The sequence below is a fragment of the Mastigoproctus giganteus genome, chromosome 9, assembly GCF_048544385.1.
Source record: "Mastigoproctus giganteus isolate SK-2022 chromosome 9, ASM4854438v1, whole genome shotgun sequence".
NCBI lineage: Eukaryota > Metazoa > Arthropoda > Arachnida > Uropygi > Thelyphonidae > Mastigoproctus > Mastigoproctus giganteus.
The window spans coordinates 28,288,887-28,301,016 of record NC_143583.1 but is presented as its reverse complement, the minus strand read 5'-3'; the positions used below and the strand labels follow the sequence as shown (position 1 = coordinate 28,301,016).

The 12,130-nt window shown below is 33.7% G+C and overlaps 1 protein-coding gene across 1 annotated transcript in view; it reads left to right on the top strand.

The window, feature by feature from the left end:
- Positions 1-547: 547 nt before the first annotated feature.
- The window catches only part of LOC150080121 (homeobox protein PKNOX2-like), a 185,829-nt gene continuing 174,246 nt past the window's right edge, over positions 548-12,130 (top strand). The window contains exon 1 of the mRNA XM_090380620.1: positions 548-571. The gene's annotated coding sequence lies outside the window, so the exon portion shown is untranslated. The remainder of the gene's footprint in view (positions 572-12,130) is intronic.

Below are 12,130 nucleotides of genomic sequence, written 5' to 3'. Positions count from 1 at the left end.
GATTTATTCTTGTCAAACATGGCTTTTTATCCCATCCCACTCTTGGCACTGAATGAAAATCAGAGACGCCCACTGATTTTGCATGAGTTCAATAGAAATTTCAGGAACCTTTGTTCAACATTAACACTTTGATCTCATCGATACGCATTTCTTTCCCACGCAATTAGTGAAGTGTGTTACTGGGAGGAGCATCTGTCGCGGCTGAGCCACCACTCGATATCCGCTGTCGCGTGTCAGTATCGCGCACGGGTTCCGTAGGACGACCCAAGGATGTTGATGGGCGCTGTCAGGGATAAAGGAGAATCCAAACTTCAACAGGTAATTACGTCTTTTGTAATACAGAAAATGATATAAATGCATGAGTATGTACTAACTAAGATGAAATTTCACTTTGTGTAATAATTTCAACGAAATATAAGCGATTTCCTTGATTATTTCTTGAATGAAAAGTGTTACTTACGATTACTTACATCCCTTCGGTTTCTCCTCTGACGTCACTCGCGTCAATTCTGGGGTGGGCCATAGTCAGCGATAATTGACGCCGCCATTTTTGACGAAGACTGACACATAGGTAAGCTGCCAGTCAACTGCCCAAATCTATTGGCACACTGACAATCTTGTTTCCTTTCCACATGCATGCTCTTAGTTAGTTTCATACATTTACTTAGCTTATTCTAATTTTTGAGTTTGCAGTAACATTGATTGAATATTTGTCCAAGTCGCCTTAGGGTGAATACAATAGGCTCTTGGATTTTGTAGGAAACCCCATTCCGTTAAGCGCTTTCTCTAGACTTGGACCCTTACGGACTTTGTTACTTAATGTGTACTTTGTTTTGGCACTGTGTCTAGATGTTAATTACCCCACAAGATGATTTCGTTTATAATTAACTCTGCAGATGTTTTTTTCTTTCTTTCTTACATTTTACTATATATATTGTCTATATAATAGTTAAATATTTAATTACAGGATATTGCTTCTTTGTTGACAAACTGAAGTTCCAATGTTTTTTGTGAAATGTGTCTCCATGATTAGTTATTCCAACAATTAAATGAAAGGGAATATATTTCTGTTATTATATTTGTTTGTAGGGAAAAGTTATTTATATTTAACGAGGCACTGCATTATACCAGTGCTTGAATTTCTACCAGAAAGGAGAAGTATATATTTCGGAGAAATGTATTAAATAAAAGCCATTATTATTTTTACAGGGCAAGCGTAAAATTCTTATGTTAATTTCTACAAAAAATTGTTGAAGTTATTTATTTAATTACACTTCACGCGATTGATTTCAAAATATATACTGAATAAAAAGAAATTATAAGAACAGTTTTTAATAGTATTTTGTTCATGTGGTTGGATATTTATCAAAAAGAAGTTTTCAAAATATAATTTGCCTTCAGTTAAAAAAAAAAAAAAAATAGCAGCAAAAAAAAAAACTAGACATCATAGAATGAGTCAAATTGCTATACGCATGGTTTCGTATTTCTTTATCGTAACGGAGAGGAAGAGGAGAGTTCTCTTTTTTCACAAATTCAAGTTAAATAATCATGAATTTTGTCCGAAAGATTTAAAGTATACTCGTGAGAAATAAATAATTGAACATTGCAGCGAACTATCTTTTGTTTGTTATATTTCTCTCTCTGCACGTATATGCAGACTAAATGTTCAGACATGCTAACACGTTAGTTTGGAAATAAGTGAACTACATTGTTAGAAATATTTATGGCTGTTTCACAGCCATATTATTTCACAGCTATAATTGTTCTTCTATAGTGTACAGATTAAAAACAGTTACTTTATTTTTTTGTGATAACGATATGCAGCATTCAATTTTCCAAAGAAAACTAAAAAGAAAAAGTTCACCTGTTGAAAAAAAATGTTAACTGATGATTTCTCAGTTCTGTTTATTCCCATTTTTGATAGTTATGAATATTTCAATCCAAGGCATCAAAAGAAAATAACAGAAATTTATTGTAAGATGAAAAAAAAAAAAAAAAATTAAAAGTGCAGGTTTGTTGAATTAAATACTGTAACGACCTAAACATGCAAGTTATATTACACAGGTTAAATTGTTAAATGTATTTAACTATTTTAAATAACAGTGCTACTTGTGCCTTATGATAAAATAATATTTTTTCCTTAAACCCACTTATGCATTTATTTATATGCCATGATCATTGTCTGAATTCAAAAAATCTGACAAGGAGGATCAAGAGAAAAAAAAGATTTAGCTCCAAGCTTCTCCAGTTCCATTATTGTCAATATAAAGCCCACCAGATAACTATTAATTTTTAAATAAAATTATAAATAATGGTGCTTAACTAATTGCTTATTCTTTTGGTTTTTATTTCCATGAAGAATATTTTTTTAATAATCTCAAATTGAACTTTATTTGTTAATATTTTAACAGAGGGTCATGATTCTCTGTAAGTTATTTCATGTTTTTCAGCCTTTACAACTTGCAAGTTGGCTTATAAATATGCATTTGTACAGCTAAATAAAAGACCATACAATCTTTATATCGTTAGCATATCATATGAATTGGTATTCTATGACCAAGCAGTCATTTTGCCAAAAATTTCCAAAACAACCATCTGTAGTTCAAGTTTTGCACAATTTATTTCTGAATATCAGAGAGTTTATTAATACCAATTGGAATTCTGGTGTTCAGCATAAGATTTCTCTAGATAAGTAAGAAATATCCTTAATGCTAATTTGTATTTTGGATTTCATTTTTTAAAGTTTGGTTTTATACATTTGAGCGGTAAAAGCAAATATTCTTGAGAAAAACCTCATTACTGCAGTTGAAAACTTGGTATTGATTGGAAAATACTGCTGTGACATATTTATGATGATGTCAAAGCAGTTTTGTGGCCTCATCTGTGAGGCCACAAAACTGCTGTGACATCATCATAAATTTGTATAATGCATTAACGATATGGAATTCCACTATGCAGTTACACACGAGGTCATCTTTTTATTGTTACATACTATAAGTATTCTGCGCGTTCATAATCAAATATCCTGAACTACAAAGGCAGGTTCAGGATATTTCCTAATGGAAACAATTGTGGGATCCTACTGATTATAATTTTTTTTTTATGCAGTTATTGCACAAATTCTTATTTTTTAATTTGTGTCATACCTAAAATTGTAGAATGCAGTGAGATGGCGATCATTCCCCTGTACCTCCCTTGCTCAGCCTTTGCGCTTAACTTCCTCAAAAAAAAAAAAAAAAAAATACACACACACACACACACGTGTATCAGTCTACATACTAAATTACCATTATTGCTTACATTAATGTAATATAAAACATATAAATACGAAAACATAAATATATGTCGGTTTCTGAATGATAATACAGATGTGACTGTTTTGAATTTAAAAAAAATGGTGGTGTAGTTTTGTATGGTGAAAATAAAATAAAAGGCAGATACCTAAAATGTCTAATACATATCAGGTATGTCTGCATATTTATATATATTTTTTTTTATTATTATTTTTGCCATTCAAAACTTCATAGCCAGTTTTAAACTTCAATTTAATTTTAACCGTTCCGAATCACACATATTTATAAGAATTTTTTAAAATTTATTTTGGTATATATGTAATTCTGTTGGTGTAACTTAGAAATACCCTGTGTGTGTGTGTGTGTGTATATATATAAAATGCAAAAATAATATATTTAATAGTAAAAATAAATAAAGAAAGCGATGACTTACTTAATGCTTAATATTTTCCAAAATTTTTAGATAATATTCCTTCCATTTTTACTTCTGTCTTTATTTGTTTTTTTTCCTCATTTCCTGCTTTTTTTTGCATATTGCTTTTATATATATAAGGTGATAACAAAATAAATATTAAGTTAAAGAAAGAAAGTGAGGTAAAGAGAGAGAGAGAAGATAACTAATACAAAGGGTACTAGGAAAGTTTTGCAATACAGCTTTGTTTATTTAATTTTTTCAAAGTAATTTCCTCTACATTCAATACACCTCTCCATCCTCAGAAACCAATCTTTAAACCAGTTCTGCCAAGTTTCACTAGGGAGTAAAGCACACTCGTTGTCCCAAGCCCGTAGAAGGTCCTCATCACTGGGAAACCGCCTCCCTTTTAGCTTCATTTTCACATGCGGGAACAGTGCAAAGTCGCAGGGAGCAAGGTCTGGACTGTAGGGAGGGTGCTCGAGAAGTTTCAGTCCTGTCGTGGTCAAATATTCGGTGCAGGCTTTGGCGCGGTGAGCTAGAGCATTATCGCGATGGAGGTACCAGGTGTCCATTCTTGACTTTGGCCGCAGGTTCTTCATAGATCCAATGACTTTAGGCAGGCATTGTTCAGTATACCACTTAGCTGTGACTGTCTTCTGCGTGTCCAAAACGACACGTTCCACAATTCCACTCGATTTGAAAAATACAGCTATCATTTTCTTCTTTACAGATCGGGATTTTCTGACAATTACGGGTGTGTCGTCATCATCAAAGACCCAAACTTTGTTTTGAGCCTTGGTCGGCAGATCGTAATAGTACAGCCAAGTCTCGTCACCTGTCACGATGTTGTTCTTTAGTCAGTTGATGCGGCACCCAGAGAGAACAAAGTTTCTTCACGTGCAAATGATCTTGCAGAATCGAACGAATTGCTGGTGCATTTAGGCCCAAAGTATCCTCTATCTGTTGGTAGGTCACTCGCCTGTTTTCGTCAAGCATTTTCCTCACAGCAGTAACGTTTTCCTCCGTAACTGACGTTCGTGGCCTTCCCAGCCTCTCAGAATCCTCCAGAGTGAAATTTCCCCTTTGGAATTCTCTATACCACCTGAATATCGTTGTACGATGTGGACAATCATCATCTAGTGCAAGAGTCATTTCTTCTAAGCACTGGTCTATGGTTAAACCACGCACGAAATTACACCGCAAAACTGTCCTTATCTCATTTCGTGACCACGATGCCATCGCAAGCACTTTACACTCTCACTACTAATGAATAACAGCCCATCGACTTGGCACGGCGGCTACTATGCACGTATGAACATGTCTCAACATGCAGCAACAAGCAGCTTCCTGTGATTCATTGTTGCATCATATTGCAAAACTTTCCTAGTACCCTTTGTAGAATATGCATAATAAGAAATATATAATTACAAAATTGATAAAATAAGGATGTTGTCACACAACTTACAAAACTGGCCTCTCATCTGTTGCCAACGGCCAGGATTGAAAGCAAAATAGACCTCACTAGACTATTCCCCCATTTTTCTACCTTTTTATTTTCACTTTCTTGTTATTCTATTCAACATATGTAAACACACACTCAAAGAGAAAGCATAGTAAATAGTGTAATAACAAATAATTGAAGTTATGATTTTGTCTGTAAAGGACAGCAGTATTTTGGAGGATGCAGAATAAATGCGTTACAGAAAAAAGAAATAAACAGTGTATTATACATTTTGAAGAACTGACAAATGCCACTTCTTCAAAGGGTGGGGAAAGAGGATTTAAAATATAATAAAGAAAAACAAATTACTGCTACATGTTTAAAGTATTTTATATATCTGATTGATGTCTTTCCCATCTGCATCACTTTCTATAATTTTAACAGTGATTTATGAATACAGGGTGTTTCAAAAATGATGGTCAATAATTTAAAGGTGAAAAGTACAAACTAAAATAAGCAAAAAAGTCCCAGCGAACATCGAGCCTCAAATGAACCGTTTTCAAGATAATGCACATTTTTATGTTAAGATCCGCCACTGACTATGGGAGCACTAGTTTAGCAAAAAGCTGTGAATCCTTTGCTAAGGGTGGTTTTATTAAACATAAGATAATACATTTTTAATTTTTGGTTTCAACATCACAGGATGTTACAGGATGTTACACCCTTTCCTCAACATCAGGTGCTATGCTTCTGGGCCTACCTGCTCGTACTCCATGTGTGAAGCGCCCATATTCTCTAAGGTGTTGATGTACCCTGATGAATGTGCACCTTCTGGGCTGCCTTTGGCAGGGAAATGCTTCTTGGTACAAATGTGCAGCCTTTAGTGCACTGCTGTTGGCTTTACCATACATGAAGTGCATGTCCGCATACTCTGTTGCTGTAACTTCTTTCCATGTTGACTATCCTTTGACGAGTAGTAGTATGCTTGCTACATCTCAGAGCATCGAGAGGGGGGAAATGGAGAGAATGAGCATAACATAACCTAAAAAAACAAGTCGGTGGATTTCAACTCTGTACAGTTCACCTTGTCAGTAGTGGATCCCAACTAGAAATGTGCAATATCTCGAAAATTATTCACTTAAGGACCCATATTTACTGCCCTTTTTTTGCATATTGTAGTCTGTACAGTTCACCTTTAAATTATTGACCATCACTTTTGAAACACCCTGTATAGTTATTGACAGATACATAGGAGCCGCTTTAATTTGCTGTGCATGGAAATGTGCAGTTTATGCAGAGCTGTCCAGGATAACAAACTGGCCAAGCAGGCAGTCACCTGCTCTTAGAGTTTGGAGTTAATCCACAAAAAAGAAAAAGAAAAAAAGAGATCTGCATAAACCACGATTTGAGTGCCTTCAACATAGTGTGCCACCAGGTACTCATCAAGCACCCAGTTCCACAGTGTGAGCCCCAGGACAACTCTGTGGACAGCCTCTTTCCATAGACCTAGTGTGGTCTATATAAGATGTTTTAATGGTAACCTGTCTTCAATTAAAATAGTTTTTCAGAAGACTGTACAAGTTACCAGTACAAAGGGATGCTCTAGCCCTGTGGAGAACACTGAAAAATAAAATGCAGCCATTTTTTTTTGTCTGTTTGCACTCCCCCCCATTTCTTTAAAAGTGAAATTGATATAAAATTAGTTATTTCACTTCTGTGTTATTTACAAAGCATGAGATCTCAAACAGGAGTTTTTTTTTTGTATAGACTATGCAGTGATGAAAAGGAGAATGTGTTTTAACCCAGGGGGTTAAAATAGCTTTAAAAAAGCCCAGGGGCATATGTAGTTATTTTTTACCCAGCCCTTTAGAGATTTTCAAGAATTTAATAGAGATATCATGGAGGGGAACTTTCCTTGAAAGCTACTGTGGGTGTCATCTGGGTGAATAAAACAGTTTTAGAACACACACACACACATCACAAAATTGGAATTATTCATTATGGCGTAACCTAACTAAATAATAATTTCTTTACCAATGAACAGTTATCTCAGTGACATTATCTCTTAAAGGGGAAGTTACTCAGCAGTACTTGGTCTACTAGGTGCCTCCGTAGCCAGGTGGGAAGGAGCAGCAGTGCGTAGCACACGCTTCTTGATTAGACCGGGGTTCGAGCCCGTCACCACCAAATACGGAGGATGCGGAAAGGTCATTCAGGGAATGACCACCGCATATCCCGGAGCAATATGGCCTTAGTTGCTAATGCTCCTAAAAACCAAATAACAACAACAACTTGGTCTACTAAATAGGAGAATCTAAAATTTTGGCATATTGATATTAGAAGGTTTGCATTTTTCATAAAAATATGATCAGATACATAAAAGGAGTATTCTGAATATTTTAGAACCAAAAAATCATTTTAGATGTGTTATCCAGAATTTCACTTTATTTTTAGTGTCCTAATACTCTTTTTTTTTTTTAATGCAAAGCTATCCCAATTATTAATATTTATCTTATGCTTCCCATCCTGCTGGTCAAGTAAAAATTCCTTCAATCACAGTTATATAGAAAGTGGATAATGATGTCTGTGTTCGATTACCACCACAGGCTGGAAGCATTTTATAAAGGTTTTTGCTCTTTATACTGTAGTTAGCCAGTCTCAAGTAAGATATGTGGGTTTCACTCTGCAGAAATGCAAACTCATGAATACATGAGCCAATTTACATGTAAAATAGACATTATTCCTGGAAGAGGTAGGGAGGGGAGTTAGAAGAAGAAGAACTTTGTCTGTATAGCAGACTGATCCTGTATAAAATGGATTTAAAAGTTACATAAAATCTTGATCCAGCAGTGGAAATTAGTGGAGAAACTGAAAGCCACACCTAAAAAGTATCATGTGGCAAATTCGTTGAAAACACATTTTTAAATAGCATCCTTAGCTTAGCTTTGTATGATTGAAGTTTATTTCAACACCCTTTTTTTAATTGCATGCAAGCTTGAATATGTGAAATCACTTATACAGCATTATTAAAAATTTCATATAATTTTAATATTACTTACACTTTTTATTTTTATTTTAAAAAGCTTTTATTCCATTTGTTAATATTTCACTTTTGTTTTCTCAAACCAGATGTCAACCAAAAATTACTTCAACCAGCTGTTTTTCACAAAACTTTTTTTTGCTTCTTCAATAGCACTTGAATTAGAACTAAACGGCAGCTCAAAAAAGGCCAAACAGGGTACATAAAGTTTATTGGAATAAAATTTCTAAATAGCTTTTGGAACATCTTTAATTGTGTTAAGATGGATTTGTTTCAACATTTTTCTTTTAATGGTATACACAGAAAAGAAAATTAGCATACTGTTGTACTTTTATAAGACTACATTCTCTGTAGTTCAAATAGTAGACATGATTCTGCAGTTTGTTCTGAGTTGCACGGATAATAAGTAAGCCATAATGCTTCCATTGCAGTGACATTATTTGAACTTTGGATTGTAATAGTGAAGTTATATTTAATCTCATATCCTCTTGAAAAATGTCTTCTGAATTGTTATAAGTTTGTTAAGAAGCTAATGAAATTTGATCATGCAACATGTAATCAAAGGTTCTGTTTATACAGCCAATTAACAATAGGCCAACACATTTTTTATGGCAGCATATGTTTGAATATGTAATGTGCTTACCTAGGATCAAGAATGCTATTACACAACAACATATACCATCAAAACTCTTGAATTGCTTCTCTAATATGAGTTATGCATTCTTTGTAAGCTCTCATGAGCTTGCAAAGAATGCAAGCACTCATTAGTTGAATTGGTGTAAATAATATTTTCCTCATAGACAAGTTTCAGGGGAAGTTGTGTGCCTGATAAACCTCAAAAAAGGAAAAAAAAAAGAAAAAAAGAGACATTGTTTTCATAAAAAATTAATGTTAACAGTAAATTAGAAGGAAATTGGTCTAGGTTTAGCAAGCATATTTATATTGTGTAAAATTTAAAACTTTGAATAGAAGATTTTTTAAATTGTTTCAATAAAAAAAAAAAGATTTTTCAGTATTTTTTTTTTTCAAATTTTTTTTTCCGATTTTTTTTTTTTTTTTTTTTTTTTAACAAAAACCCTCAAACGTGAGAGAGATAGTAGAACCTATAGTACTTAGTACTGTGCAAAGAAGACAGAAGATACTTATTCACAATAGAATTGAAGTTCTGTATATTGTAATTTTTGAGAAATACATATGAAGGAATTGTTCCAGAGAATAGAATTAGAAGGGATTATGAGGAAGAAGAAAAGTTGGTTTTGTGAGTTTGGGGTTGGACAGCAAATTGATGCTGACTGGTAGCATGTATTTGGATTGGGTAGGAAAAGAGCAGGAGAATTACACATGCCAGTTCAGAAGAATAGTGTCCATGGAAATATCAGTAAAAAATCATGCAGCAGATACATACTGAATGTCTATGGAGCAGAGGCTTTGTAAGAGACTGGTCATTAATTTACCTGATTGCCCTCTTTTGAACAGATTCTAGGAACTTGAAAGAGGTTTTGGAGACACCACTCCAGTTGTGTGGGAACCGTATTCCATGGTAGAGTGAATTTGTACAGATTCAATAGCTGTTTAGAAGAAAAGTAATGCTGAGAGTGAAAAAAGAAAACTCAGTTGTTTTTTTTTATGCTGAGGAAGAGGAAGTTATATCAGAGTAATATCTAATAGAAATATGCAATCTTGTCTAGAAATCTGTGTCACTGAAGATGAGCATAGGCATGTTCGAGAAAAAAGACAAGATGGAGTTTTAGAAGGATTGAAATTAACTGTTTTCTTCACCCCCATTGGAGATAATGAATATAAGAACAGTAATGTAAGTGCTGACCAGGCTAGCCAGGTGGGTAAAGTGCCTGCCTGGCAACCCAAAGGTCGTGGGTTCGAATCCCACCTCAGGCTTGGATCAGAGTAGAAAATGCAAAAACCTTGGAAGGTGCTATATGGCCATAGAAGCCGATGCGCCAGCAACTAACAAAAAAAAAAAAGTAATGTAAGATAATATACGAACAGTGAGAGGAGATGTATACAGCAACCATGAACTTGTAAAAGTAAAGGTTCAGAAAAGCAATTGAAGGGCATCTAAATCGAAAAGTTATGTATGTTTCAAAATTAAAGGATAGGAATTAAAAGTGATATACAGTGGAACTGCAAAACAGATTACTAATATTATCTGAAAATAAGAACATAAATATAGCAGAAGATAACATGAAATAGTATGAAAGTTTATGGGAAACCTCTGATCATGTAGTGGGTTATTGTAAAAGCAAAAATGATGGGTACATATCTGAATTTAGGTTGGAAACTGAGGAAAGAAAAACTATAAGGAGAAAAAAGAATAGTACCCACACACCAGTAAAGAAGAATTTGATTCATACAAATTAATACATAAGAAAGTGAAAAATAGTGTAAGAAAACATAGTAGGTGTCCAGAAGAAATGATACAAAGATTTATACAAAATAATAAGGTGAATAAAATAATATACAAAATCCAGAAGGCCTACAAAGTCCAGAAGGAATCTTGATCATAGACATGAAGTAAAGAAGGAACCTTGATTGTAGGTATGAAGTGAAGAAGGTGTCTTAATTATAGAAATGAGAAAGATGGAGGTATATTTTAAAAATCTACTAAATATTGAAGAGGGCAAGCTAAGTCATATAGACAATATACAGTGTGCAAACTCAATTAAAAAAAGGAAGAAAAAATACAAATGGTTCTTTACAGGATGAGGAATTGCTGAAGTGACTAAGAAATTAAAAAATGGGAATGCTTTTGGGTTTGATGAAATACCTGTTGTAGTGATAGATGATTACTCATTTAATAAATAAATTTTGGGAAGAGGAACAAATACCAAAAGATAGAATTCAGGAATAATAATAATAAAATTTCGAAAATTATGTAAAAAGGAAGACTGTATTCTATGCAATACATGAAGAAGAATTGTCACAAGAAAAAAGAATAAACAACAAGCAGACACAAAAAGGAAGTTCATATGTAGACAAAATTTATATATTAAGAAATAGAATAGTGAAGAATGGCAATCATATTGCTCACTGGCTGCAATAGTGGCATAACTCAAAAATCATAATTCTGAGATAATCGATGAGAAAAATTTGGCTTTTAAAATTCGTTTCTTTAGAAACGAAGAAATGTGATTGTTGAAATATTGTGATTGATCTCATCATACCCAGTGGTACTCAAAATTATGCTGGCTTGATCAACATTTTGTTATGGGTAATTAGAATTTAACCCCCCCCCCCCTCCTTTTGAGTTTTCCCACTATTGCACCAACAGACACTCAAAAATTTTTGACTTGAGTCTCCTAAAGATCGAAGGTAATTAGGATGAAGAACAAAAAAAAAAAAAAACATTAAACAAGAACTTTGTTTATATTCATAAACTCAGGAACATATATGAACTACATTTTAATTTTTTTTTAATCTTTGAGAACATAATTGTGGTAAAGAATAAATAAGAACAAGAAGTTAGTATGAAATTATTGGTGCAGTACAAACAAGCAAAAATTTGAAAGAATAGTGGCACAATCTTAGAAAAATTTAATTCTTCTGTAAATCAACTTTTAGACTTATAAAAATCGGCTTGACATTTGGGAATTGTGTTATTGCTCAACAAACATTGGAGGTCACTGTGCTTCTTTTTCAAAATCGAAATGGGACTCTTGTAGGCTTTTTTTCAATTCAAAATCTTCAAATGGCTCCAAAGGTTTTATTGTTTTACTAGCTTTAATATTAACTGATATATAATCGTCTTGTTTGTATGATGCTTCTATTAGAATGAGCAGAAGCCTGAAAAACAAGATGCATGGTATTTCAGAGACTGCTGGGAGCCATTGTGGTACAAGTAAACACATGGGTTGTGTTAGGGTAGCTAAGAATAGAAACAGGTGCAGGTATACTTGCGTGTACACCAATGCTAGGAGTTTAGT